The sequence below is a fragment of the Equus caballus genome, chromosome 5, assembly GCF_041296265.1.
Source record: "Equus caballus isolate H_3958 breed thoroughbred chromosome 5, TB-T2T, whole genome shotgun sequence".
Taxonomy (NCBI): domain Eukaryota; kingdom Metazoa; phylum Chordata; class Mammalia; order Perissodactyla; family Equidae; genus Equus; species Equus caballus.
Window position 1 is genome coordinate 20,949,606 of NC_091688.1, and position 26,594 is coordinate 20,976,199.

Genomic DNA, 26,594 nt, shown 5'->3' on the forward strand with positions numbered 1-26,594 from the left:
TTCCTATTTCATTTTTCATCTTCTTTGGGAAATAAGGAATTCTATCAGCATGTTGATTATCAATCACACTTTCTGGAACATTAGGGCTAAAATATTCTGTACTCCTAATTTCACAGATGTGAAAGGCAACTCACAAATAAGTTAAATTATTTGTATAAAAGAGAACAGTTTTTTTAACAGAATGATCTCTCCTCTTAATAGTCAATGAATTAGGCCACTACCTTGCTTTAGCTTTAGAACACTTTTTGAGTCTATAGAGATAATTTCTAAAACAGGAATTAAAAAAAAGATGTTTGACGATAAAGCTATGATTTCTCTCTTCTTCCAGATTTGCTAACATTCCAATTGAGTGATCTCAGCGGTGTTTATTGTCTAAAGGACCACTTGTTGTTGACATTTTTTCTTTGTTGGGATAGTCATTTTCTGAACCAAAATAGAATAAAATTGGATATCTACATTGCATGTACTTATGTGTGTAAGTAACATTTGGCAGTCTTTTGGGAAAGGCTGTTTTTAAATGTTTTGCAAGGAGTCAGAATGGTCATAAAGGAAAGCCAGTAATCAGATGGTATATTCGTGGAGACCACTGAAGAACTGGGAAATAAACATGAGGTAAAGGGAAAGCAATAGATACGTAAAATTGTCGAAGTAAGAAAAATTACTGTATGTTCTTTATGATAAAGTAGAAAAATACATCTCAGTCAAAACATGGGCAGGACAAAATTTCCCAGCCCTAGGCACACACTGGAATCATCTGGGGAACTTTTAAAAATACCAATGCCTGGGCCCCACCCCACCCCAAATAAATCAAAATGGAGTGGGAGTAAGACGGGCATCTGGACGTTGGCATTTTTCAAAAGTTCCACAGATGATTCTGATGTGCCGCCAGGGCTGAGAGCCACCGGAGTGGGGCAATAAAAGAAACATAAAAATATGAGGGCTTGGAATAAAAGAAGAGCAACTCATTCCTCAAACTGAAGGAAAAAATGGGCCCATCTTAATCTCTACACAAGAACTGAATTCCTCTCTTGATTTTACAGAATCTGTTATTTTTCCTCACCAAGCAGCAAAACTGGAAGGTTTTGAGCATCTGAACAGGCTCTGTGGGGTTACTAGTGGATGCTTCATTCTTTACCACTTTGAGGAGAAGTCCGCCCCAAAGCCACCTCCTCTTTTCTTCACAATAATGTAGCTCTTCTCCACGTTCTGGGCATTTTTCCCCTTTGACATCCTTAACACAGTTAAAGGATTTTCACACAAGGAGCAACCAATACATTCCTCCAGTATTCCGTCTAAAACCTCATTCATAGATCATTTTTGCTTTATTTGGGCATGTATTGGCATTAGCTTTGGTGAAAACAAAAATTTCATTCATTTATCAAATGTTGAATGAGTGTTTACTGTGATCCAGGCACTGTTCTGGATGTTGAAGATATAGTGGTGATAAAAGTAGAAAAAAAAGTTCTATATTGAGTGCTTATCATTCTATTTATTATTTTCATTACTCGATTGACGTATGTAACACTTTTAAATGGTTTGCACATTTTGGAGCTGCCTCAAGAAAAAGCCATGAGTGGTTAGTCCTGATTATTTTATGCATTTTTTAAAAAATCAGAAAACTCTTAGTTTTGTTCACTGATTAAAAAAAGACGGTGAGGCCTGGGCAAGAATCCCTCTCGGGTCACTTCTCACCCACCAGAGCCAATGAGTCTACGGGCAGGGAAGATCAAGTGACGTCTGCCCAGGCTGACTTGTGTAATTCCAAATACTCAGACAGATCTTTCAGGGGGAATGAATTTCCCGAAAGAGATTTTCCTGGAAATGGCATCACTGTAAATTATACTTACATGCAGTAGACAAGAAAATGTTAAATAACTGAAAATTTTTTTTTAATTTCTGGAAGGATTGTAGTTAAATGTGAACAGGCATCTTTTGAAGAAGAGTCATGTGGTGTTCTAGCTACAGGAGGGGAAAAGCTTTGAGGTAGACATGGGGAAAATTAAGCATTTGTGATTCAGAGTTTTAAAATGTCCCAGAAGTGTGGTCTTTCTACTGGTTCTCAGCTTGAAAGCTAGTCCAGCTCCATTCAAATTCATGGAAATAGATAAACAGTCACTTCCATTATGCAGAAGGCCAGCCAGGCCGCAGGGCAACCCCATTGTAAAGGCAAATTAAATTGAGCAACTTGACACCAGCAGTTAAGGTAGCAAGGATGATAACATGACTAGAAAGAAAGAAACCAAGGATTTCATTGATCCTGCCGCCACGTGGTGGATCCTTATGACAGGGGAGGAGGAAGATGTCTGTCAGAAGTTTGGGTGACCTGGGACTGTATTAGAGAAAAAGCGTAAGTTCAGTGTGGTGAATATGGCAGCTTTGTGGCTTGAAGGAGAGCTGAGCTCAGAGTAATATAGTGAGATGCAAATTGTGAAAAGTCTGAAGAGATAAAAGAAAGCAAGAAAACATGATTACAGTGAAAATAGTGCTTCTGGACTGTAAATGCCTTGAGCTCAGGAGTCTTGTTTTATTTATCTTTGTGTTCTTGCAGAGTGATGAAGCAAAGGTGTTCAGTTAATATTTGGAGAATTAAAGACAAGATGAAGAGCAACAGCTACAGCTATAGCAAAAGCAGCAAGAGCTGACGCAAGCTGGACTCTTAAGAGGGCATTGTATTTATGCAGCTTGGTATTTGGATACTAGAGTGAATGGCAAGTCCGTGCAACATGTCAAAGAGAGAGACACAGAGGGGTTGGAGGGGAGGGAGGAGACTGACATGTGGATACAGTCAGAGGACAGAAGAGAGTAAAAACGTGACAAGGGGTGGTGGAGTTGCACCATGTTATATTTAACTGAGAATTCAATTCCTCCCTTCAATTCAATTCATACATTCACTTAAAAAAAATGAATAGTGTGGAAATTTCAGTCCTCCATTTGGCTCAAAGAGCAAAAGTCCTGAAGTGGGCCTGAGACACGAAGCATGATTTCTCTTCAGATCTATTTTTTGGTCTCAGTAACTGCCTCTTTAGTGAGAGCATTTTGCCAAGCTAGGGGCGATTGTACAGTTTAAAGATACAATTTTTTTTTAATACAACATGGTCCCTACTTCATCTGGTGCTCAAAGCTTGAGCAAAACAAGTATGTTGGACCTGTGAAGAGAATGATAGGATGGTCTCCAACATAGCACCATCCCAATGACCCTTGAGCGTAATTTTGAATATGTGTATATTTCTGTCTTACTTCCCATCCTAAACCCTCCATTTATGACGTAGCTCACCTCCAGTGAAAAGATGAGACAGTCACTTAATCTCCATGGTTAGAGTTCTCCTGCTAAAGGTTATCTTCTATGAGTTCCGGAGAACTCTGAATACACCATCTGTTTGTCTATCTTTCAAAAAAGATTCTAGGCCCCTTGAGTTGGAGTCCACATCTTATTTATTCTTGTCCCTCTCCAAATATTTAGAGCAGTTTTGGGCACATAACAGATACTTAAGGTATGTTTTGTTAAATGAATTAGTAAATAATGAATAATTGACCAAAACTAGAAAGATGACTCTGAGTTTATTTTTTTTCTTTTTGGTAAAGTTTTATGTTTAATTTACCCATGATGTGATTGATTTTTCGCAAACAAATCCTTTGTTACTCAGATTTCAAATAAATAGTCCTATAGTGTATTATTATAGTGGGATTAATGATCCAAATCCAGAAAGACCCATGGAAGCGTTTAGTCAAAATACTGGTTGGCAGTCACCAGGCTGAAAAACAAACCCTGAAAGAACAGCTGCACAAATAGCGACTCTGTCGTATTAATGGCACCTGAAGAGCAGCAGCGTATTGAAAAAGTGACCATATTGGCTCTACCTGCCCATCACCTACAAGTTAGAAATTTGGAGATGCTTTATAAAAAACTAGAGCTTCAATAGGAAAGCAAGGCCAGAGGACCCCTTGCAGAAGCCCTGGGATGGAAAAAGAGCTCAATCTCCATTTCTACCTTCCACATCTTCAGGTTGGGGAGGTCCAGGCCAATTCAGACGACACCAGACAAAGGTTTGCATGCCCTCTAGGGTAACTTTTTCTGATGGATAGTAAAGTATAGTACGATATAGCATGGTATATAGTGTCAGTTTTCTCTCTAAATTTGGTGGAGGTAGGTGATATTTAATCTTCTCTAACTGTCAGTATGTTTATGAGAAGTTATGATTGCACTTTTGAAAAATTAATCAAATAAAGTATATTAGCTGTTTTTGTCCTCGATATGTCTTCTTTCTCAATATGGTTCATCAACCTACCTGGTGGTGAAACGGTGAAAAAGGAGTGAAGTTAGAAAACTTGGCTGATTTCCTTCGGAAGCAGTCAATAAAAACTAGTATTGGGTATCCATTGCATGCAAAGCAATATGCTAAGTTCCTTGGTAAAAAGTGGAAAGCAAATAAGGAAAATCTTCGAGGAGTTTTTGGATTTCCCAAGGCAGTATATCTAAAATTCATAACAAAAAGTTAAACACTTGATAAAACAAAGTATTTACAGATAAAAAATAATGCAATATAATCTAAGTGCATGCATATCAAGAAGCTTCATAGTAAGTAAATAATCTATTTGGAATAGGAAAGATTTAGTGAAGAAAAGACTTGTTGGTAGAGATGTTCTGTGGCTTTTACTTTGAAGAGGTCAGGGGCATGAATTAGGGAAGAAGAGGGACATTATTTGGCTAGGCAGAGGCATTTCATTTGCAAAGGCACGGAGGCACATTGCACGCAGATGACCAGCAGAGGCATGACGCTGGAACAGAACATGCTGGAGAACTGTAAGAGATCAGATTGAATAGACATTGTAACTGCAAAGACATTTCTCTTGAATTAGATTAATGAAGGATACAAACCTGGAGGTAAATTTCAGACATTGATTCATCATTTGGAAAAATATAAGAAATGTTCTAAGCCAGAAAGAGCTCCTTCATTTCTTGTGCACGGCATTCTCATATCATTCCTGACTTTTATGTAGCACTTACAATGACCTCATTTCACAGCCACCTCTTGCAATCAGTTTTGATTTTCTTGCCCTTTTCAAAGCCCCATAATGGTTTTCCTTTATAGCTGCCTTGAGGAGGAACTGTACCCACATTATCAGGGCTCTGCCAGCCCTGCGTCCCCTCACTGCAATCACACACCGTCTGCAAAACAAGCGAACCGATGCCCCTGTTCTTTTGAATGAACACATGTCAGAGAGAGAACTATTATCAACTGCTCCAAAATTGCCTTTTCACCTGCTTCTGTGGAGTGTGGTCCTCTTATTTAGGAGGAAATTATTCTGAATATTGTTTAGGGGCCGTCTGTCATCAGAACTAGCCTTTCCTTTCCTCTCCTGCCTCCCCAATGACCTCATTTGCTCCTCCACCAAGAAGTCACCCCTTGTAGTTGAAAAACTTACTGATCTAGTCCGGTCTGCTTTCAATCTGAATGGGCAAGAGTCATTGTTCCTCCGATGTGAGGTCTCTGCAAGGCAATGGCTCCAACTCTCTTAGGTGCTTGCTTGGTGCACCAGAGGGTGCTCTTTCTTGTATTGTCAGGAATCGGGATCGTTCTCTTCTCCAGAGGATTACAAGTCACAGCATCTTACCTCATTAGAGAACATCTTGTTGGGGGAAGACAGGGAGCAGTGGACAGAAGACGTATGGAGCAACCAAGCACTGAGCTGGTCAGGCACCTGCAGTCCACCTCTCACAGGGCTGTTAACGAGCCTCCAGGCAAGTCCATTCACATCTCTGGATCTCATTATGAACTCTGTAAAATGAGAGATTTGGACGACACTGTTTTAAAAGGATGTTCCAGATCTAAAATGCTATGACCTTATTTATTCCTAGATAGCAAGAAATCCCCCAGAAAACAGACTTATTGAAAAGACTTGTTTGTTCTGAAGGCACTATTTGCAATTTTCCGTAGTGTCCTACAGGTCCGTGAAGGAGCAGAGGATCCGGAAAGAGGAGACTTAGTTTCCCAAAGGCCTGGCCCTTTTCTCCGAGTGGGTTCTGTTGAACGTGCTCTCTGTCTCTCCATGGAGTCAAAGTTACAAAGAGGAGGCTCAAACAGTACCGCACAATTAAAAAAATAAGCTGCCAATGTTGTTTCATAATGCCTCTGTTGGAATCATATGCCTAACCTGAAAACTGACTTCTAGTTACCACCAAGAAAAATGACAATTTTTCTATTCTACGACAATTATTTAAGTCAAACAGTTTACTCAAGCAGCAGTTGACTTCATTATAAAATAACATTACTAATTCTGGCAATTTAGGAAACATTCTTTATTTACTTATTTTTAGTTTCGTGGTCGTTGCAAATAAATTGATATGGAAAATATAACACAAGGAACCAAAACAAACCACTAATGGGAAAGGAAAAAAGGTGTTGTAGCTCTACATTTACAGGGGGCCTCCATGTTTTAGAAATGGGATTTTAAAAAAGCCTATGTTAATAAAAGTTTCTTTTTAAAGATATTTGTTTTTAATGGGCTTTGAGGTAGCTCTAATGAACTATCAGGGAGCCAAAACATGAACATCTTCATTACGTTCCTAAAATGAGTCTCAGCTTATTCTATAAATAGAGCCAGACAAAATTAGGTTTCAGTGCCATCTTTCTCCATGGAATGGGAACGTGGAACTGATGCACTTCATATGGTTGAAACAAGGAGACAATTACAAAATGTGCTAGCAACAATTAACGAAAAGAAATGCTGACAAATAAAATCATTTACAAACAAGAACAGAAACAAATTCCTAAGCAGGTTGAATTCTGTCCAGTAATAAATTCCTTGATGTTTATTTGACTTACCTCAATTGCTGTTTACTAACATCAACCGTTCACAAGAAAGTAGAGCCAGTTGGATAGCTTTTCCAATGGGACACTAGACCCTAGGTCTCTTAAGAGATGGCTGATGTGTCCTAGCTGTTGTTATTTTGGCTGTATCTTTGCTACCCCAATTCAGAAAACTTACAGACAATCTCAAATATTTTAAAATAGGTTATTTGATTAAATTTAAATCATTTGAAATATTTAATTAATTTAATGAATGATTAATATATCTTCATTTCATTGTAAGGCCAAAAATGTAAACAGTATAGAGTGAAGCCCTCTTCTCCATCGGGTCAATTCCTCGCTCCTCATCCCCAAATAACTCCTGAAGCCTAACTGATTTTTAAGTGAATTTAGACAAACTTTCCTGTATTCTTAAACAACTCTTTTTATTTGTCTTTCTAATGTGTTTAATCAAGATGTTGCTTTCCGATGAGTGTAGGAGAGAAAAAACTACAGCAGAAGTAGAAAATATCTTGTCCTATTGGAAATAAAGAAAAGAAGATATTCCTTTATTACTAAAAATAAATAAAGAAAAGAACAGATCTCTGTATAAACATTGACTTCTCAATGCAATCACACAGTTGGAAATAATTGGCTTAACAGGATAACAGGAAATTACCGAATATTGGCAATCAAGTCAATCACTATAATTGATTTCACTGTATGTGTTATGTTATTATAATGTTTAGTAATCAAATATAATGAGAAGCATATAATGAAGTTAACTTCAGCTGTTGGGAAAACTGTATAGTGTGAAATCCCAAAATAAGAACAGATATAGCCATTTCCAGTCTATGGTTTTAAAAACGTTCACTGGAAATTCCATTAGTCTTGATAAAAAATAGGGCTACGTCTTTATTTTTTAAGAACCAGAAGTCTAAAAGATTTGGGCTAAGTATGGTTTTAGAGGTATCATGTATTGTTGTGCATGTGTAATGTGGATGGTTTAAGGTGCTATAAAAATTGGTTCTGGTGCATTTATTTTGAAGCAGGCAACAGGGTAGTCTACCAATTTGATGAGAGAAATAGTCCAAAGTGCCTCTCTGGATGTACCTCTTGCATGATTTTGGAGAATCCATGTCAATCGAAAATGGTCTTGTCTTTAGATAAAAATATGTGTTCAGGGAGCTGGCCCCCTGGCTGAGTGGTTAAGTTCGTGCGCTTCGCTGCAGGCGGCCCAGTGTTTCGTTGGTTCGAATCCTGGGCGCGGACATGGCACTGCTCATCAAACCACGCTGAGGCTGCGTCCCACATGCCACAACTAGAAGGACCCACAACCAAGAATATACAGCTATGTACCGTGCGGCTTTGGGGAGAAAAAGGAAAAAAATTAAAAAAAAAATGTGTTCAAGTTCAGATTCATGAACCATTCACCTTCTCTGTGATGGAGCTACCTGTTGGGGCCTTTCATTCTCCAGAATCATTTGAGAGAAATTCTGATAACATTTTTGAAATTAAATGAAAACCTGCCTCTTATCTGCTCCCGCCTCAGGCCAAGAGAATGGGTTTGACCGGTTTGAACGTCCTCCCTTTTGCTCATTCTCCTTTGGAATGTCACTTTAAATTATTCTTCACAAAAATAAATAAAATCTTTTAGCTTATTTTTGCCTTGTTCTATATTAATCCTTAAATTTTAGTGATCATTTATTGTTAGATTTTAGTTATTTATCTTTCTACATTCTTTTAGCTCACTTTTCTTCACAATGCAATTTCCTTGCTTTTTAATCCTTGTACTAATACCTGATATTATATTATTATTAACATTTTTATCTTACTTTATTGTTCTTTGCTATCATAATTTTTATTTTATTTTTCAGATTATATTTACGTTTCCTATTGTTTATTTTGCATTTTTATCTTGGTTTATATCATTTGATCTTACCATTTTGTATTTCTAGTAGGCTTTCTTAGCTAATTGTACTTATTTAATTTTAATAGTCTCTTTTATAATTAAGAAGGAAATAAAAAAAGTAGGGACTTCTTTTCTGTCATTCCACATTTAGCACTGCATTGACAATCTAAAATTATTGTTTTATCTTACTGCTCATTATATTCAGCCTAACAATAATCAGACTAGCTCAGTGGGTATATGTAGTCTCATTTTTTGATTCATTTCTCAAAAATAGCTATTTGAGGTAATTGAGCACTTGGAGGCAAAAAAAAAAAAAAAAAAAACTGTTACAAACCCAAAATGCGATTTTTGTTAAATAATCGTTTTTGGTATATTGCTGTTTTGCTTGGCACCATTATTCAAGCTGAAAAATAAATTTCAATTCTGGAAATGTTTGAACATATGGAGTCACCTGAATAACTTCAGCTTATTATAACAATTTATTTCATTTAAAATAAGTCATGTCTATGGAATTGTGAGTTAGCATGATAAAGTGGGAAAAAATGGTTGCATTGTTGTCAAAGTTATAATATTTAAGGATTTTCCACAAGAAAAAAGTTAATAATCTCTTCACAGTCATGGAAACTATGTAGATACTTTTTTTTTTTTTAAGATTTTTTTATTTTTTCCTTTTTTTCCCCAAAGCCCCCTGGTACATAGCTGTATATTCTTGGTTGTGGGTCCTTCTAGTTGTGGTATGTGGGACGCTGCCTCAGCGTGGTTTGATGAGCAGTGCCATATCTGCGCCCAGGATTCGCACCAACGAAACACTGGGCCGCCTGCAGTGGAGCGCACGAACTTAACCACTCGGCCACGGGGCCAGCCCCTATGTAGATACTTTTTTAATGGAAGTATTGAGATATGGCTTATTGGCAAATTAAAAAAAATAAGGATGAGCTCATCAAATTGTCTCTAGTCTGCCTACATTGCATATTCAATATCACGTTAAGAGGAAAGAGGAGAAAGAGGAGGAGAAAAGGAAAGAAGGAAGGGAGGGAGGGAGGAGAGAGATTGGAAGGAAGGAAGGAAGGAAATAAGAGAGAAAGAGATGAGGAGAAAGAAAGAGGAAAAAATCTTGATGTCATGAACAAAAAAGAGAAAACATAATTATACCAATTACCAGTGTCTTGTTACCTCTATCTCCTGCTTTCCTGCTACTAGTCTTAGAGAACCTCACTGTCTAGGTACTTGCCTGTAGGATGGCTATGGCTAATGATAGATATGATCTTCACGACCCATTTGGGAACAACTCCTGACCATCACTAGCTTTCCACATTGTGCTGCTTGGCTTGTTCTTGTTTGAGAAGTCAAGAGGATGAAGATGGGTTTCCAAAACATTTTAACAAGCAAAACACTCGCTGCTTACCTGCTTGAAGATCATTCTTCTTGTACTGCTTTCTTCCTCCCTTAGCACCCTACTCATTCCCCTAATCTATTTTATCCATCTAAACCCTCCAAGTGTATTTCATCATTTTCTTATTTGAGTGAGGGTCTAATTATTATCGTCACAAGCATTTTCTCTTATTCAGGGTGACAGAATTAATAATGCTCAGAAATCTGGTTAACTAGTACAAAGTTATCTTTGATTTATGGTATATTTTAAATCAAAATATGCTCAACATCAACACTAAATATAATTGGTGTGTCTTTCACTTTTCTTTTCCTAAAGGAAATCATTGAAATATTGCTTTGTTGCTACCTATGCTCTTTCTTCCTTATCTTCTTAAGATGAAATAAGATACAGAATATTTAATGGAGAAATAAATGTAAGTCCCGTGCCCCCATCCAAGTCATGCTAACTGGAGCAGAGTCTTACATGAAATAACTGGCAAAAAGTGAAAACCCTAGTTTAATAATTTGCTAGCATGTAAATAAAACAGATGACTGGGCTGAAGGAGTTTAAAGAAGCTGACTGCTGTGTATAATAAGACACAATCTTTGCCTCTACGATTCTGCCTGGGATTTATTCAAGTAATTTACACCTAGTTTTAATTACATGACTTTCTTTAAAGAGTGCTTATGGAATTTCACTCCATTCCTTGTCCTTTAAAATGATTTTTGCTAAGGCTTTCTCAAATGGAGACTATTGATTATAGATGGCTCCAGTAATCTGCTGTTAATGGACTTCAAAGAGCTCCACCACTAATTCGTTTTTTTATGTTTGTCAAACTGAAACTGTGGTATCAGAGATGACACTCACTTGGATATAATTTAATAATGAGGTTGTGTAATATTGTTATATTTATATAGTATTTTTCACTTATAAAAATATTTATCTCACTCTGACAAAAGTCCTATGAAATCAGTAGTGAAAGTACTTTTCATTTGGTAAGAGAGAAAACAAAATAATAAGGGCAAAGATAGAGGCCCCCTGAGCCTCATCTTTGTTGAAATAAAACTGATTGTGGATCATTGATTATCCCCTGCTAGCATCTGCCCCATACTGTGGGGGTCCCTCAGAGGCTTTGAAATTCTCCAAATTGACTTACTAGGAGAGAGTAGCCTGTTAAAGCTAATGAAGAAGATGACAAACTCCAACATTCAGTCAATATGTCAAAAAGGATTTCCTAGCTGAGAGGCAGATTGTATAAGTCACTCTACAGAGCACAGTCAACTTATTTTCCATAGAATTGTGCAAACTTAGATTTATAAACAAACTTTGAGGTTCTCTATTCCAACATTCCTGTAAATACAGGAACACTCTCGAAAACTTCTCAGACAAATGTTCAGCCCACTGAACCTCAAAGTGAGAGCGAAGCTATTATATTTAAGGCAGACAGGCCTATTGTTGGAAAATTCCATGGATTAGAAAATTCTTCCTTTAGCGAGATAAAACCAGCCTTCTTATAACTTTGATCCTAGCTCTGTCCTTTAGAAGGACACAGAATAACTTTAAACCATTCTGCAAAAGAAAGCCCTTCCAATGTTTCTTAAATTTAAAAGAATCATACTTCATAGGAGTTTTTGTTTAACTTTATTGAAATGTAATTGATATACAAAAGAAACTGGAAACACTTCCTGATTTCAGAATATGTTACAAAGCTGCAGTAATTAAAATAGTATGGTACTGTCAAAAAGATAGACATATAGACTGATGGAACAGAATTCTTGCAGTGCAGTCAAATTTGATTCCAACTCCCAGCAACCCAGCACACAGCAGAGCAGAACCCTGCCCAAATAGAATGGAGAGCCCCCAAATAAATCCAGGCATATATGGCCAACTGATCTTTGACAAGGGTGACAAGAACACATAATGGGGAAAGGACAGTCTCTTTAACAAATGGCATTGGGAAAACTGGATATCCATGTGCAAAAGAATGAAATTGGACCCTTATCTTATACCACACACAAAAAAACAACTCGAAATGGATTAAAGACTTAAACAAAAGTCTTGAACTGTAAAACTCCTAGAAGAAAACAGGGGAAAAGCTTCTCGATATTGGCCTCAGAAATGATTTCTTGGATACAACCCTAAAAACACAGGCGACAAAAGCAAAAATAGGCAAGTGGGACTTCATAGAAGTTTTAATATTCCCTTAGCCCAGCAGTTGAGGATATTGACAACACGAAGGGTCCTGTTCAGGATGATGCAGCTCCTGAAAGATCTGCAAGCAGGAGTCCAGTTCTCCTGATGCTCTTTTTCTTCTCTCATCAAGAAATTTCTGGATAAGTGGGGTGTTATCCTGTTCTCATACTGACTGAAGATTTTTATACAGCAACATATATTAATTGAAATCACAGAAGCAAGTGAACAAAAAGAATCAGCATAAATAGTTTAAAGTCACTATATAATGGAGGGGAATAAAGAAATAAACAAATAGAAACGTACCAGAGAGGACAATGAAGAGACCTGAATTCTAATCTCAGTTTTACCATCTAAACTCAGTTTAACAATTAATATAAGAATATTACATCATGTTTCATTAGCCATTTCCTGCTTTGCTATACCTTATGAAATTTTAAATCCTAAATTTCTTCTTTGATCCCCAACTCATAAAGAGATATGAATCAATCATGATATATTTTTGAATGAAGATGACTATTAGCCTTGGCATTTTAGTAATGACTTTATATTTCTGAACATTCCATTCTCTTTGTAGTAAGATAAAGGTGTCCTACTCCTAGTTAGTGATGCCTCTGTTCTAGGATTTTGGACCATCAAGCTCTAACATTCTATGATATGTGTATGTAGGTTGGATATAATCCGGCAAATAAGACTTTAATGTGCTTGAATGAAGAAACCATAACCTCTATGTCTCTTTGTATTTTCTATAGTTTTCAACATACTTATGAACAAAATGCTAAATAAGTGATGTTAACTGACTAACGGAAGATAAAATAGTTGAACTGAGGAAAATGGATGTTTTACAAATGTACAATGATTTTTCTTGAAAAATTAACAAAAGCTGGAAGAAAGCCAAATATTTTTGCCTGCATCGTCACAGAGTTATTTGATGCTTTACCAGTTTCACTCATTCAACCAGCCTTTATTGATAACCTGTTTTGATGAATATGGAGATGGATGCACTGCTCAAATCCCATTCAAGGAAGGAATTATTGACCCAGCTGTCAGCTCTTTTGGGGTGTACCTTACCTGAAGAGAATCACATGACCAGATTCACATCCTTCTTGGGGCAGCCCACACCCAACAACAGATGTGGTAGAAAGGGGTAGAAAGGCTCAACCACTTAGAGAATGGTGTGTGTAAAGGGGAAGCGGTGGTGTGGGTCTGGAAAAACTCAATTGTCTGTTTGTGAGTAAAGTGTCCATTTTGAGGGAAATAATTTGTTACCCTTAAATGATTACTATATAATTAATTCCACATTATTTCTTCATTGGAATAAAAACAATTACTGTTGTGCCATAAGAATATTTTAATATAACTAGATCGTTAGTCTACATGACAGATTTATGGCTTAAATTCAACCATTCTACTTTAACTTGTAGGCTTTGCTGCCATTTTAGCTCTGTTGCAGACTGCTCTGAATGTGAACCCTGGAGTTGTTGGTCTGCTCTATCCTCTTCCCCATCCCACTGCGAGTTAATAGACCTGGACACCTATGAGCTTCACAGAATTCCAGAAAATTCAAAAATGGTTGCACCTACTTACACCTGTTAAAAGATGTAGGAAGTACTTCTTCAGTTACACTGATGGGCAGTCTTTTCCAAATACCCTACAGGAGGCCAAAATGCCATCTGTTTCATTTTCAGCCAAGTTATTCTAGCACACAGCGTTACCCTAGTGCTGATGTCTGAGGGTAAGCTTTAACCAAATTTTGACACTAGGAATTGATCGTTATTCCAGATCACCCCTCATTCTCAGAAGGCTGCTTCTATCCTAACTTTTCTCTTTTCAGGCTCTAAAGAAACTCTTGGTATTACCCAGCTTGGCCATTAAAAACTCTGAACTCTCTCAATGGCCGTAACCACCATAGCTCCTCTGTGAGAAGATTTCTCACAAGACTCCTGGTCATCATTCTGAGTTTTCCTGTTTCTGCTGTCCCAAACTGCTCTCCCTGTTGTTCTATCTACTGACGCCTTTGCTTCCAGTCTTGTCCTTGCCCCTTTGTCTAGCTCTTTTATCTATATTATCTCTCTACCCTCATTATCTACAAATCCTTTACTTCATGTACCGGGACCTCAAGCCTGTTCCACTGCACTCCTGAGATATACCTCAGCTCCTGGAACTGTTATCTGGCAAGAACCCAGGTACTCATTGCCCAGGAGGAGCATAGATTAGGGCTCTTATACACTGCTACTTATGCACTGCCTTTTCTGAAACTGTGTACCTGCTCTCTCTCTCCCCTCCCCGAGATGAGTTCGCCCTTCCGATTCTATTACTCACTTCAGTTCTGAACCACAGGGTATTTGCTCAAATGGTCACCCACAGGCAGCTTTGTTGCTGCTACCTTCTCGCCCAGCAACTCTGTTCTACTTATCTTGATCTTTTCCACCAGTGTTACCTACTACTCTTAGAAGTTTAGTAAGTATGACTAAGTAGACTGGGCCATAAATTGTTAGGCAGCTCTTTTTACTTATATCTTCTAGTTTTTCTTTAGTGATAAATGAAGAAATAAAAGTATACCTAACTGACCAAACAAGATGATATTCTAGGATTATCTGAAGAAAAGAAATAAAAGATAAACTCTAAAATAAATGTACAATATTCCTGGAGTAGCATATCAGTTATCTATTGCTGTGTAACAAACCATCCCCAAATTTAAAACAGCAATCATTTATTTAGCACATGAAACTGCAATTCGAGCAGAGCTCAGTGAGGAATAGCTTGTCTCTGTTTCACAATATTTGGGACCTCAATTGGGAAGACTCAAAAGCTGGGTGTGATTGAGTGGCTGGGGCCCAGAATCATCTGAAGGCTCATCCACTCACATGCCCGATGGTTGATGCTGGCTGTCTGCTGGGATCTCAGCTGGGGCTGTCGACAGGAACAGCTCTATGTAACCTTTCCATGGAGCCTGGTATTCTCAGAACATGATGACTGGATTCCATCAGAAAGGACTCCAGGAGAACCATATCTAAGCTCTATCGTTTGATATGATCCATCCTTGTAAGTCTCAAAGTTTGACATCTGTGTCACCCAGGTTCAAGAGGAGGAAATATAAAGCATATTTCTTCATGAGAGGAGTGTCAAAGTTACAGTATGATAGGAGCATGTGGGATGGGAGATCTTGCTGCAGGCATCTTTGAAAAATACACTGTGATAAAGATTGTATTTCTAATCATATCAAGTAATAAATAAATGAAGCATTATGCTAAGGGTTTAATTGTGCAGTTATAACTTTATTAAAGTGATTACCTTAATATTATTACTAACATCTCATGAAAATGAGTGGATGTCTGAGATTTGCTCAAAAATAGTCTGATGTGGGGAAAAGTGTGGAAGTATAGGTGAAATAAGATTGGACGTGAGTTGATGATTGTTGAAGCCGGATTTTGCATACATGGGTATTCACTAAACTATTTTGTCTACTTTTATATATGTTTGAAATCCCCTATAATATAAAGTTAAAATAGTCACGAGAAACTATCATTACATATGATTACATTTCTTGGATGCATTTCTTCCCTTTTTTCCCCCCTGTATTTTATAATACATCTTATGTTTTAAAAAATCTAGCAGACATCTAATTCTGGGAAAATGAAGTAGAAATACTTTACTTTAATCCTCTCACTAAGTATAACTAAAAACCCTGGACATTGTATATGAAATAAACACAGGTGAAGAGAAGATAGACTGTCAAGGAAACTTGGGACCCAAGGAATGACATAGTGATGAGGTCCCTGGGTTTTCCTTTTGATTCATATATCCCAGACTGGCAATCAGAAGATGCCAATGGGTATAAACCAAAAAAACCCCAAAGACCCTCCCCAACAAAGCCATCTATCACTAGTCAAAACGACCAGAAAATGGGCAGCCTAGTAAGACAGAAAACTTCTAGAAAGTAATGCCTCTACTCCAGCCTACGCTACTGAAAAAACTGTGGTCTTACCCCCAAGCCGATCAGCAAAGGCCAAGTGGGCTTCCACACTCACCAGGCTGTAAAGAGGCTCTCCGAACCACACTCCCTCTGCCACGGGGATGGTGTCATAGAAGACTGAGTGGGGAGCAGGACTATCATCCTCACAGGGCGCTCACAAGTCTCAACCCCTAGGTGTCAGAGGAGACCACGTGGGGAACCCGGACTTCCACCTTCACCCCAAAGTAATGAGGTCTCCTCTCACTCCCCTCCCTGGGTTGATGTCGGGGGAGGGCTTGTAGAGGGGCTTGACCTCTCTCTGTCCCTGCTTCTGCCACTTAGCACTATGCACATACCCCAAAACTCATATTACCCATTCTGGAACCTGTCTTTATATTCAACTTCATGTGTTCTATTCTCAGACCACCACCTTATACTTTTCCCTCTCAGCCCTTCTAGAGGCAAATCCTCAGCTGATTCCCCAGTGCCTTCAATCTACTGATTTAAACACCTTTCCATTGTGTCTCATCCCCTTGATGTTCTTTCTTCTTGCTCGTCTAGCTTATATCCCACGTCGTTGCCTATAGCTTTAATTCTTTTGCTTCTCTCAGCTTTGTTGATCTTGTTCAGTAAAACCACAACATAGGTTAAATAGAATTCCCTGACTACTCCGTGCCTGGACCCACACAGCTGAATGTGGGTGGAAAAAATATACAGCCACCATGATTGGTTATCCTTTAAATTCATGACCATGAACCTAATAACAGCAAGAACATTCATCAACGCTGCCTGCCTGGCAATAATGCTATGTTTCTCTAGTCCATTCATTCTCAATGGGAGATGATATTGCCCCAAGCGAGCAAAAATTGATTTTGGAAGTGCAGGAGTATGAAAGATGAGAGAAAACATTTGAGAAACATTGATCTAGTCCATTCACTTTCACACTTTTCTGGAGATGATTTCTAACCTTCTCTCTCCTCAATCCTTCCAGACAAGCATCTGCCTTAGGGCTCTTTCAGGGACTGTTCCTTCCTGCCTGGGGTTCTTGCCCCCAGATAGATAGCCACATGGCTCATTCTTTCTGTTTAAATCTCTCTATTTAAAATTGCAAGTTGTAACTTTCCTCTTGCTTTGCCCTATATTTTCCATAGCACCAATCACTCTAACATAGCCTATACTTTACTAATGATTTATGTTTATTATTTACTGCCCATCTTATTTTTCTAAAATATAAACTTCAGAAGGATGAGAATTTTTATTTGTTTTCAATGCTATATCTCAAGTACAGAGAACAGTGCCTGGCATATAGAAGATTCTAAATGACTGAATAAATAAATTTCTACCCAAACCTGCATCTATTTTCTATTAGTCAGGGTTTTCCAGAAAAACAGAACCAATAGGATGTGTCTATATAGGTTTAAAGATAGATAAACATATTCACTTTATTTTGAACAATTAAAAGAAGATTTAAATAAAAATTAAATAAATTAATATTTATTTTAAGGATTTGGCTCCCCAATTGTGGAGGCTGGCAAGTCCAAACTCTGCAGAGTAGGCTGGCTGACTGGAGACCCAGGGAAAAGTTAATGTTGTAGTTCAAGTCTGAAGGCCATCCGCTGGCAGAATTCCCTTTTCCTGGGGGAGCTCAGTTTTTTTCTTAAGGCTTTTAAGTGACTGGATGATTGGATGAGGCCCAAACACGTTATGGAGGGTAATCTGTTTTGCTGAGATATTTAAATGTTGATGTCATCTAAAAAATATCTCCATAGCAACATCCAGACATATCTGAGCAAATTTCTGAGTACTGTGGCCTAGTCTAGTTGACGTAAAACTAACCATCACATCTTCTTTCTCTATTAACAATATAATTTTCTATTCATGCACACTTGGCCTCTTTCATTTCTTCAAATCCAATTATTTTACCAAGTCCATCCATTTTACTTACTAAAGGCATTGATTGCAAAAACCTGTGGATGTTTTGCTCTTATTCCCGAAATAATTCTTCCCCACTCCTTCCCTTTGCTATTCTATTAATTCACCATTGCATCCTTTCCTTCCTAGACTGTTGTGAGTTCCCTAATGGTTTTCTCTCTTCATACTTACAAAAGTACTTCTCTAAAAAGAACATATAATCTTCGCACTTCCTAGATGAATTCTTTGAATGGATTTCTAATACCTCCAGGATAAAGGCCAAGATTCATAGCATAATATTTGAGGTTGCTTATGAAGATGTTCTCTATTTTTTTTAAACTCATCTCTTTGTTCCTTTGAAAGACAGAGATATATTACCCAGATCCCCATTCAAGAAAGGGTTTATGGACCATGTTGCTGGGGATGCTGTCAGCTCCCTCAGGATCTGCCTCAGCAGCAAGGAACACTCTTGCCCAAAGATGGACCCTTCCCACAGTGCCTCTCATCCATTGACTAATTGCAGTGGGAGTATAAAAGCCTAGACTTTTCAGCCCAAATCTTTCCATAGGACTGGCTAAAGCCTTGAGGTTCCCCTCTACTCAGTCCCAATTCTTACTCCTCCTATCTGCAGATATCGATGCCTAATAATATCCTGAATGCAAAATTTCACCTCAGCTTCTGCTTTCTGAGAATGCAATCTGCAGTAATTCCATCTACACCTACCTATCACACTTCCTGGATTCCAGAATCCGATGTGCTGTGCTCTTTCACAGTCCCGTGTTTTAAGCACATTGTTTGATCTGCTTGATCTGCTCAACCTACTTCCCTCTCTTGAAAACTCATTTTTTAAAAACTGAGTTCACCTGCTACATCCTCTGAGCAGCTTTCCTTGGCCCCTTCAGAGGACTCTTGGTTGATACTTTTATTCTCACCTAGTAAAATGTACTGTGATTAGTCAGGACTTTTTCAATTGCAGAAGACAGAAACTCTGTTCCATCCGACATAAACGAAAATGGTACTCTGTTGGCCTTACATAAGTGGAAAGCTGATGGATGGCACCGATTTCAGGCATAGCTGAAAGCAAGGGCTCAAAACAGTGTCACCAGGGTAGCAAATCTCTTTCTACCATAGAACAGCTATCTCCATGTGCGTGCAAAATAGCTGCCTACAGCCAAAGATTCACTTCATGCCAGATTGCTTTCTCAGTGGTTAGAACAAAATTTTTCATTCAATAGCTTTAACATGAAAGCTTCAGGGAAGTCTTGGATAGGTCCAGCTTGGGTCCCTTGCCCATCCTTAAACAGATTATTGTGAACAGAGTCATGAGCTAGCTGATTTTCCAGGTCTAGATAGCAGTAACAGCTCTAACCAAACCACGTGGAATGCGTCCCTCAGCAGAAATATGGTTAGTATGAGCAGAGGAAGAGGGATCACGAGACAGGCAAAGATAGCACATATTTACTATGCACTGCAATATTTGGCCTAAAGTTGGAGAAAAAATTCTATAGGGCTCCTCTTAAGATTCTAGGCTTTCAAGTCATTCATGTCCGTTGAAACATAAGCTAGATTTCAAGTGGCTTGAAATGAAACTAAGGGAGAGCTCTTAGAGTTTAATCAAGCACAAAACAGCAGAGGAAATTGATGGCACTGCTGAGTTGGTGATAATGAGACAAAGGTTTTACTCCTGGAAAGAATGCAATTTCCATCTTGCTGAGCTCTGCTGAATGAAAACAAAGAGAAAAAGCGATTAAATTTTAAATATATAAATCACCTGATATCAGGCTTCTCTCTTGATTCATTGGCAAGGAAGTGTGATGTCTAAGCAGACGGAGGGCTAAATATGGCAAAGAAATAGTGCAAGAACAGAAATGAAACTGCAGAAAGGAAGGCATGAAAGACAATTATGTAGGAGTCTATCTACTTACTTAATAAAGCTAATAATCACCTACGTGATATTTATGTGACAGATGATTGGGCCACACTTTAGCCAGAATGTTAATCAGCATACTCTGTCTTATTTGAGAGAGATACAATTAGATATTAATGAAAGAAAACAATACTAGGAAGACAAGATCCCGCTAGTATTTACTCCTATGAAACCCTGTGCACTGACTACAATAGAACCACAAATTTGACTCAGAGCCTACTAGAAGCCTAGCAGAAAAGGGAAATGGAATCCATTATACAACTCCTAGTGTCCAGTTATTCAGAAGAAGCATACTCATTTATGACACTGTCACAAGAGCAAATCACCTTATCATCAGAAACAGCGTATGTGATATAGCAGTCAGCGTCCTCAGTGACAGCATCCTTAAACACTCCGTGTGACAGCAAAATGGTAGCCTGCAGCCCAAGATTTACTCCACACCAGATAAACTGACAGCATCATGCCAAAACTTCAATCAATGGAAGTAATTAAATGACAGTACAGACTCTGTTGGGCTGTACACAGCTGAAGTACAAAGAAATGTACCTGCAGTCTGTCCCACAATTATCTAAAATGGGGACAAAAGACCTAAGTGAAAGAAGTCCTCTCAAGTTATATTCTGTTGAGGGATGCCTCTGACGAGGTGAATTTTTCTTCTTTGGGTAACTTAGATCAACTTTCTTCACATAGTCCCACCCAGAAGAAGCAACCCTATGACATGCAATCTACTCTCTGTGTCTTGGCTACAGAAAGACAATTTTTTTGAGGAAGACAATAGCACATCTCTTAGAAGCACAACTTCTAAAGTCTATTTTCTTTTTCTAAACAGCATAAGTTAAAGAAAGCAAAGACTAAAATAATCACCAGCTCCAAAGCAGCGATAGGAGCCAAAGTATTTCACAGTTTGTCCGGCAGTGGTGTGGACCAATCAGAACAGATGCTGGATGAAGCCTCTTGTACTGGGGCAGGATTCTGGGTGCCAGGGCCTCCTACTCCGCAGGGAATTCGCCTTTTTGTCATTAGGTCATAGAAAGGGGCCAGTGTGAAAAGAGGGTGAAGGAGCAATTAGCTTTTTTCCAGTGAATATCTGTGTATTTACTATTTTAACACTGGATCCTTGGAGAAATGGCTGATTCTAAGACTGGAGCATACAAGATGATGCCTGGAGTGTCTTGTAGTGCCAGAGAGTAAGAACGTGCTAGCAAACAAAAAACGAAGCCAACATGAAAAAACATAATAAAGGCAGTATGTCAAAGGGTGAAAGACACCAGCAGAAAGAGTTCCCAATGGCAGAAGCTGGAACAATTTTAGCAAGAAAATAATAAAATAGTATTGGATTATCTAAAAAGTGTAAAATAAAATATCCACAACTCCATACTGATATGAATAAATGGTTATAAACAGAGAAACAATAGACAAAAGAATTGTATATTATCTTCCTTGCAAAAGAACTCTAAATAATTTATGTAGATATTCCACTCTAGAGGAGGTCGAGCTTAATCCTCAAACCTGAAGTATGGTCTACATATCATAACTTCCTTCCAAAGGGCACAGTATGGAAAGGAGGGAAATAGTAACTTTATAGTGGAAAAATAGAGCACTAATCAAACACTAACTCAGTCAGACAATCAAGATAACATCAACCAGAGAAAAATCACATTGATAGTATGATACCCTTGGTATGATGTGATGAGAATAGCACTTTACCTCTATAGTCTCCCTTCCCAAATCCCATACATCCAGTCTACTCATGAGAAAAACATCAGACAAATTCCAGTTGAGGGACATTCTGCAAAGGATGTAATAGCAATCCTCAAAACTATCAACGTCATCAAAAACAACAGAAGTCGAAGAAACTATCACAGCAAAGAGGAGGCTGAAGAGACATGATGACTAAATTTAGTGTGGTATTACTTCTTCAGATTTCCTTGGTTGTTACCTAATGTTCTGTAAATCAAAAACTACTCTAAATAAGATTTATGTTTTCTTTATACTGAGACATAATTCACATACTGTAATATCTACCTGTTAAAGTGTACAACTTAGTATATTCACAAAATTTTGCAACCATTACCAGCATCTGATTCCAGAACATTTTCAAAACCAAAGAAAGAGACATTACCTCACCCATTAACAGTCACTTTCTTTTATCTCCTGCCCCTAACCCTGGCAACAACTAATTTACTTTGTGTCTGTATAAATTTTCCTTTTCTAGACATCTCATATAAACAGAATCGCATAATAAGCGACATTTTGTGTCTGGCTTTTCATATAGTATACTGTTGTCAAGGTCCAAGAATGCTGTAACGTGTATCAGATCCTTTTTTTTGGCCAAATAGTATTATATTGTACAGCTATACCACATTTTGCTTATCTATTCATCAGTTGATGGACACTTGGATTGTTTTCACTTATTAGCTATTATAAATAATGCTCTGAATATTCTTGCACATTTTTATGAGCACATGTGTTTTCAGTCCTTTTGACTATGTATTTAGGAGAATTGCTGGGTCACATGGTAACTCTATGTTTAGCATTTTGAGGAACTGACAATCTGTTTTTTAAAGTGACTGTACCATTCCTATAAACAAGATATGAGAGTGCTAACTTCTCTGAGTCCTCACTAACACTTATTATTGTCCATCTTTTGATTACAGCCTTCTTAATGGGTCTGAAGGGGTAACTCATTGTTATGTTGATTTAAATCTCCTTAATGAATAATGACATAAGGGTATCTTTCCACATGTTTGTTGACCATTCGTATGTCTTTTTTGGAGAAATAGCTATTCAAACTTTGCCCATTTTTTAATTAAGTTGTTTGTATTTTTTATGTTAAATTTTTTAATTCTTCATGTATTCCAGATACTAAACCTTATCATATTACGATTTGAAAATACTTTCTCCCATTTTGTAGGTTATCTTTTTGTTTTCTTGATAGCATTCTTTGGTGCACAAAAGTTTTTATTGTTTTGATTAATTTCACTTTATCTATTTTTTTCTCTTTTGCTTGTGCTTTTTGTCTCATATAAGAATCCATTGCACAATCCAAGATCTTCAAGTTATATCCCTAGGCTTTCATCTAAGAGTTTTACGATTTAGCCCGTATATGTAGGTTTATTATCCATTTTGAGTTAAGTTTTGTATACTGTGTGAAGTAAGGGTCCAACTTCATTCTTTTGAATGTGGATCTACTTATCCGAGCACCATTTATCAAAGAGATTGTTCTTCCCCCATTGAATGGTGTTGGCACCACTGTTGAAAATTAGGTGATCTTAGATTTAAAGGGTCATTTTTGGACTCTCAATTCTATTCCATACATTTATATACCTATTTTTATGCCAGTATTACATTGTTTTGATTACTGTAGTTTTGTAGTAAGCTTTAAAGTAGAAAAATGTGAGTCCTCCAATTTTGTTTTTCTTTTTCAAGATTGTTTGGGATAATCAGGGTCCTTTGCAATTCCTTGCAAAAATATGAATTTTATGCTTTTACACTTCTACAAAAAAAGGTCATTGGGATTTTTATAGTTATTGCATTGAATCTGTAGATCAATTGTGTAATATTGTTAACTTAATATTAAGGCTTCCAGTTCATGAATACAGGATTTCTTCATGTGTTTTTGGTTTTCTGTAATTTCTTTCAGCAATATCTTGTAGTTTTCAGTGTATAAGTCTTGCACTTCCTTGGTTAAATTTATCCAAAGCGTATTACTCTTTTTAATGCTGTTACAAATGAGATTTTCCTCATTTTATTCTCAGATTGCTCATTGCTATTTGTAAAAATACAGTTGACTTTTCGTGTGTTTATCTCATGTTCTACAACTTTGCTGTGTTTATTAGCTCTAATCGTCTTTTTTGTGTATCCTTTAGGATTTTTTATATAAAATATCATCATCTTCAGGTAAAGATGATTATACTGCTTTTCCAATTTGTATGACTTTATTTCTTTTACTTACCTGATTACTCTGCCCAAAACTTACAGTACAATGTTGGATAGAAGTAGTGAGAGTAAGTGTCCTTGTCTTATTTCTGATAAGAGATTTCTGCTAGAGAGCTTCCAGTTTTTCACCATTGAGTATAATGTTAGCTGTGGGTTTTCCATAGATAACATTTATCATATTGAGGAAATTTCCTTCTATTCATAGTTTGTTGAATGCTTTTCTCATGAGAGGTTGTTGCATTTTGTCAACAATTTTTCTGTGTTAATTGTGATGATCATGTGTTTGTTTTCCCCTTTATTCTGTAATAAGATGTATTACATTGATGTTCTATGTTGAAACACCTTTGTTTTCCTGGAATAAATCCCACTTAGTCACGGTGAATAATTCTCTTAATATATTGCTGAATTTAGTTTGCTATTATTTTGTTGAGGATTTTGCATCTATACTCATAAGGGGTTTTATTCTCTTTTCTTTTATAAATTTTATTTTATTTTGGTAAGAACACTTAACATGAGATCTACCCTCTTAACAAATTATTAAGTGGACAATACCTTGTTGACTGTAGGTACAATGTTGCACAGGTGATCTCTAGAACTGGTTCACCTCCCTTAACTAAAACTTTATGCCCACTGGTTAATAACTCCCATTTCCTCCTAGCCCCAACTCCTCACAATCACCACTCCCTTCTTTGAATCTATGAATTTGACTATTGTAGATACCTCATATAAGTGGAATGATATAGTACTTGTCTTTCAGAGACTGGCTTATTTCAGTTAGCGTAATGTTCCCAAGGTTCCTCCATGTAGTCTCATATTGCAGAATTTTCCTCTTTTTTAAGGCTGAATAACATTCCATTGTATGTATATGCTACATTTTATTTATCCATTCATCTATCCGTAGACATTTGTTTCCACATCTTGGTTATTATGAGTAAAGTTGCAATAAACAAGGGAGTGCCAATAGCACTTCACGATCCTGATTAAAATTATTTTGGGTAAATATTCAGAAGTGGGATTGCTGGATCACATGATAGTTCTTTTTGTAAGTTTTTGAGGAGCTTCCATACAGTTTTCCATAGCAGCTGCCTCAATTTGCAATCCCACCAACAGTGTACCAGGATTTTCATTTCTCCACATCTTTGTCAATACTTGTCTTTTGGGTTTTTTTGGTAATAGCCCTCCTAATAGATGTGAGGTGATATCTCTTTGTGCTTTTGATTTGCATTTCCCTGATGATGTTGAGCATTTTTTCATATATCTGTTGGCCATTTTTATGTCTTCTTTGGAGAAATGTGTACTCAAGTCCTTAGCCCATTTTTTAGTTGGGTTATTAGTGTTTTTGCTGTTGAGTTGTAGGAGTTCCTTGTATGTTGGGGGATTATCTCCTTTTCAGATGCATGGTTTGAAAATAATTTCCCCTATTCCATAGATTACCTTTTACTCTGTTGATTGTTTCCTTTGTTACACAGACTATTTTAACTTTGATGCAGTCCCACTTGTCTATTTTTGTTTTGTTTCCTGTACTTTTGGTGTCATATCTGTGAAATCATTGCCAAGACCAATGTCATACAGCTTTTCCTCTATTTTCTTTCTAGGAGACGTACAGTTTCACGTCTTATGTTTAAGTCTTTAATCCATTTTAGGTTGATTTTTGTGTACAGTGTAAGATAAAGGACCAAATTCATTCTTCTACATGTGGATTTCCAATTTCCCCAACGCCATTTGTTGAAGAGATTCTTCTTTTCCTATTGTGTATTTTTGGCACTCTGGTTGAAGATTGGTTGACCATACAAGCCTGGATGTATTTATGGATTCTATATTCTGTTCCATCGATTTATATGTCTGTCTTTATACCAGTACCATACTGTTTTGATTACTGTAGCTTTGCAATATAATTTGAAATCAGGAAGTGTGATGTCTCCAGCTTTGCTCCTCTTGCTCAAATTACTTTGGCCATTTAGGGTCTTTTGTGATTTCACACAAATTTTAAGGTTGATTTTTCTATTTCTGTAAAAAATGCCGCTAGGATTTTAATAGGGATTGTATTGAATCTGTAGATCGCTTTGGATAGTATGGACATTTTAACAATATTAAGTCTTCCAATCCATGAACACAAGATGTCTTTCCATTTTTTTGGTCATCTTTAATTTCTTTCATCAATGTTTTGTAGTCTTCAGTATACAAGTCTTTCACTCCTTAGTTAAGATTATTCCTAAGTAGTTTATTCTTTTAGGTGCAATGATTCCACCTAAGTAATGTGTATGTTTCTACTAATTTATCCATTTGTTCTAGGTTATCCAATTTGTTAGCATATACTTGTTCATGGTAGTCTCTTGTAATCTTTTTTATTTCTGTGGCATGTTATAATGTCTCTTCTTTCCTTTCTGATTTTATTAATTGAATCTTCCTTCTTATTTTTCTCATTAGCCTAACTAAAGTTTTGTCGATTTTCTTGATCTTTTCAAAAAACCAACTCAGTTTCACTGATTTTTTTTCTATTGTTTTTCTATTCTCTATTTCATTTATTTTTGCTCTAATCTTTGTTATTTCTTTCCTTCTGCTAACTTTGGGCTTAGTTTGTTCTTTTATTTTCTGGTTCC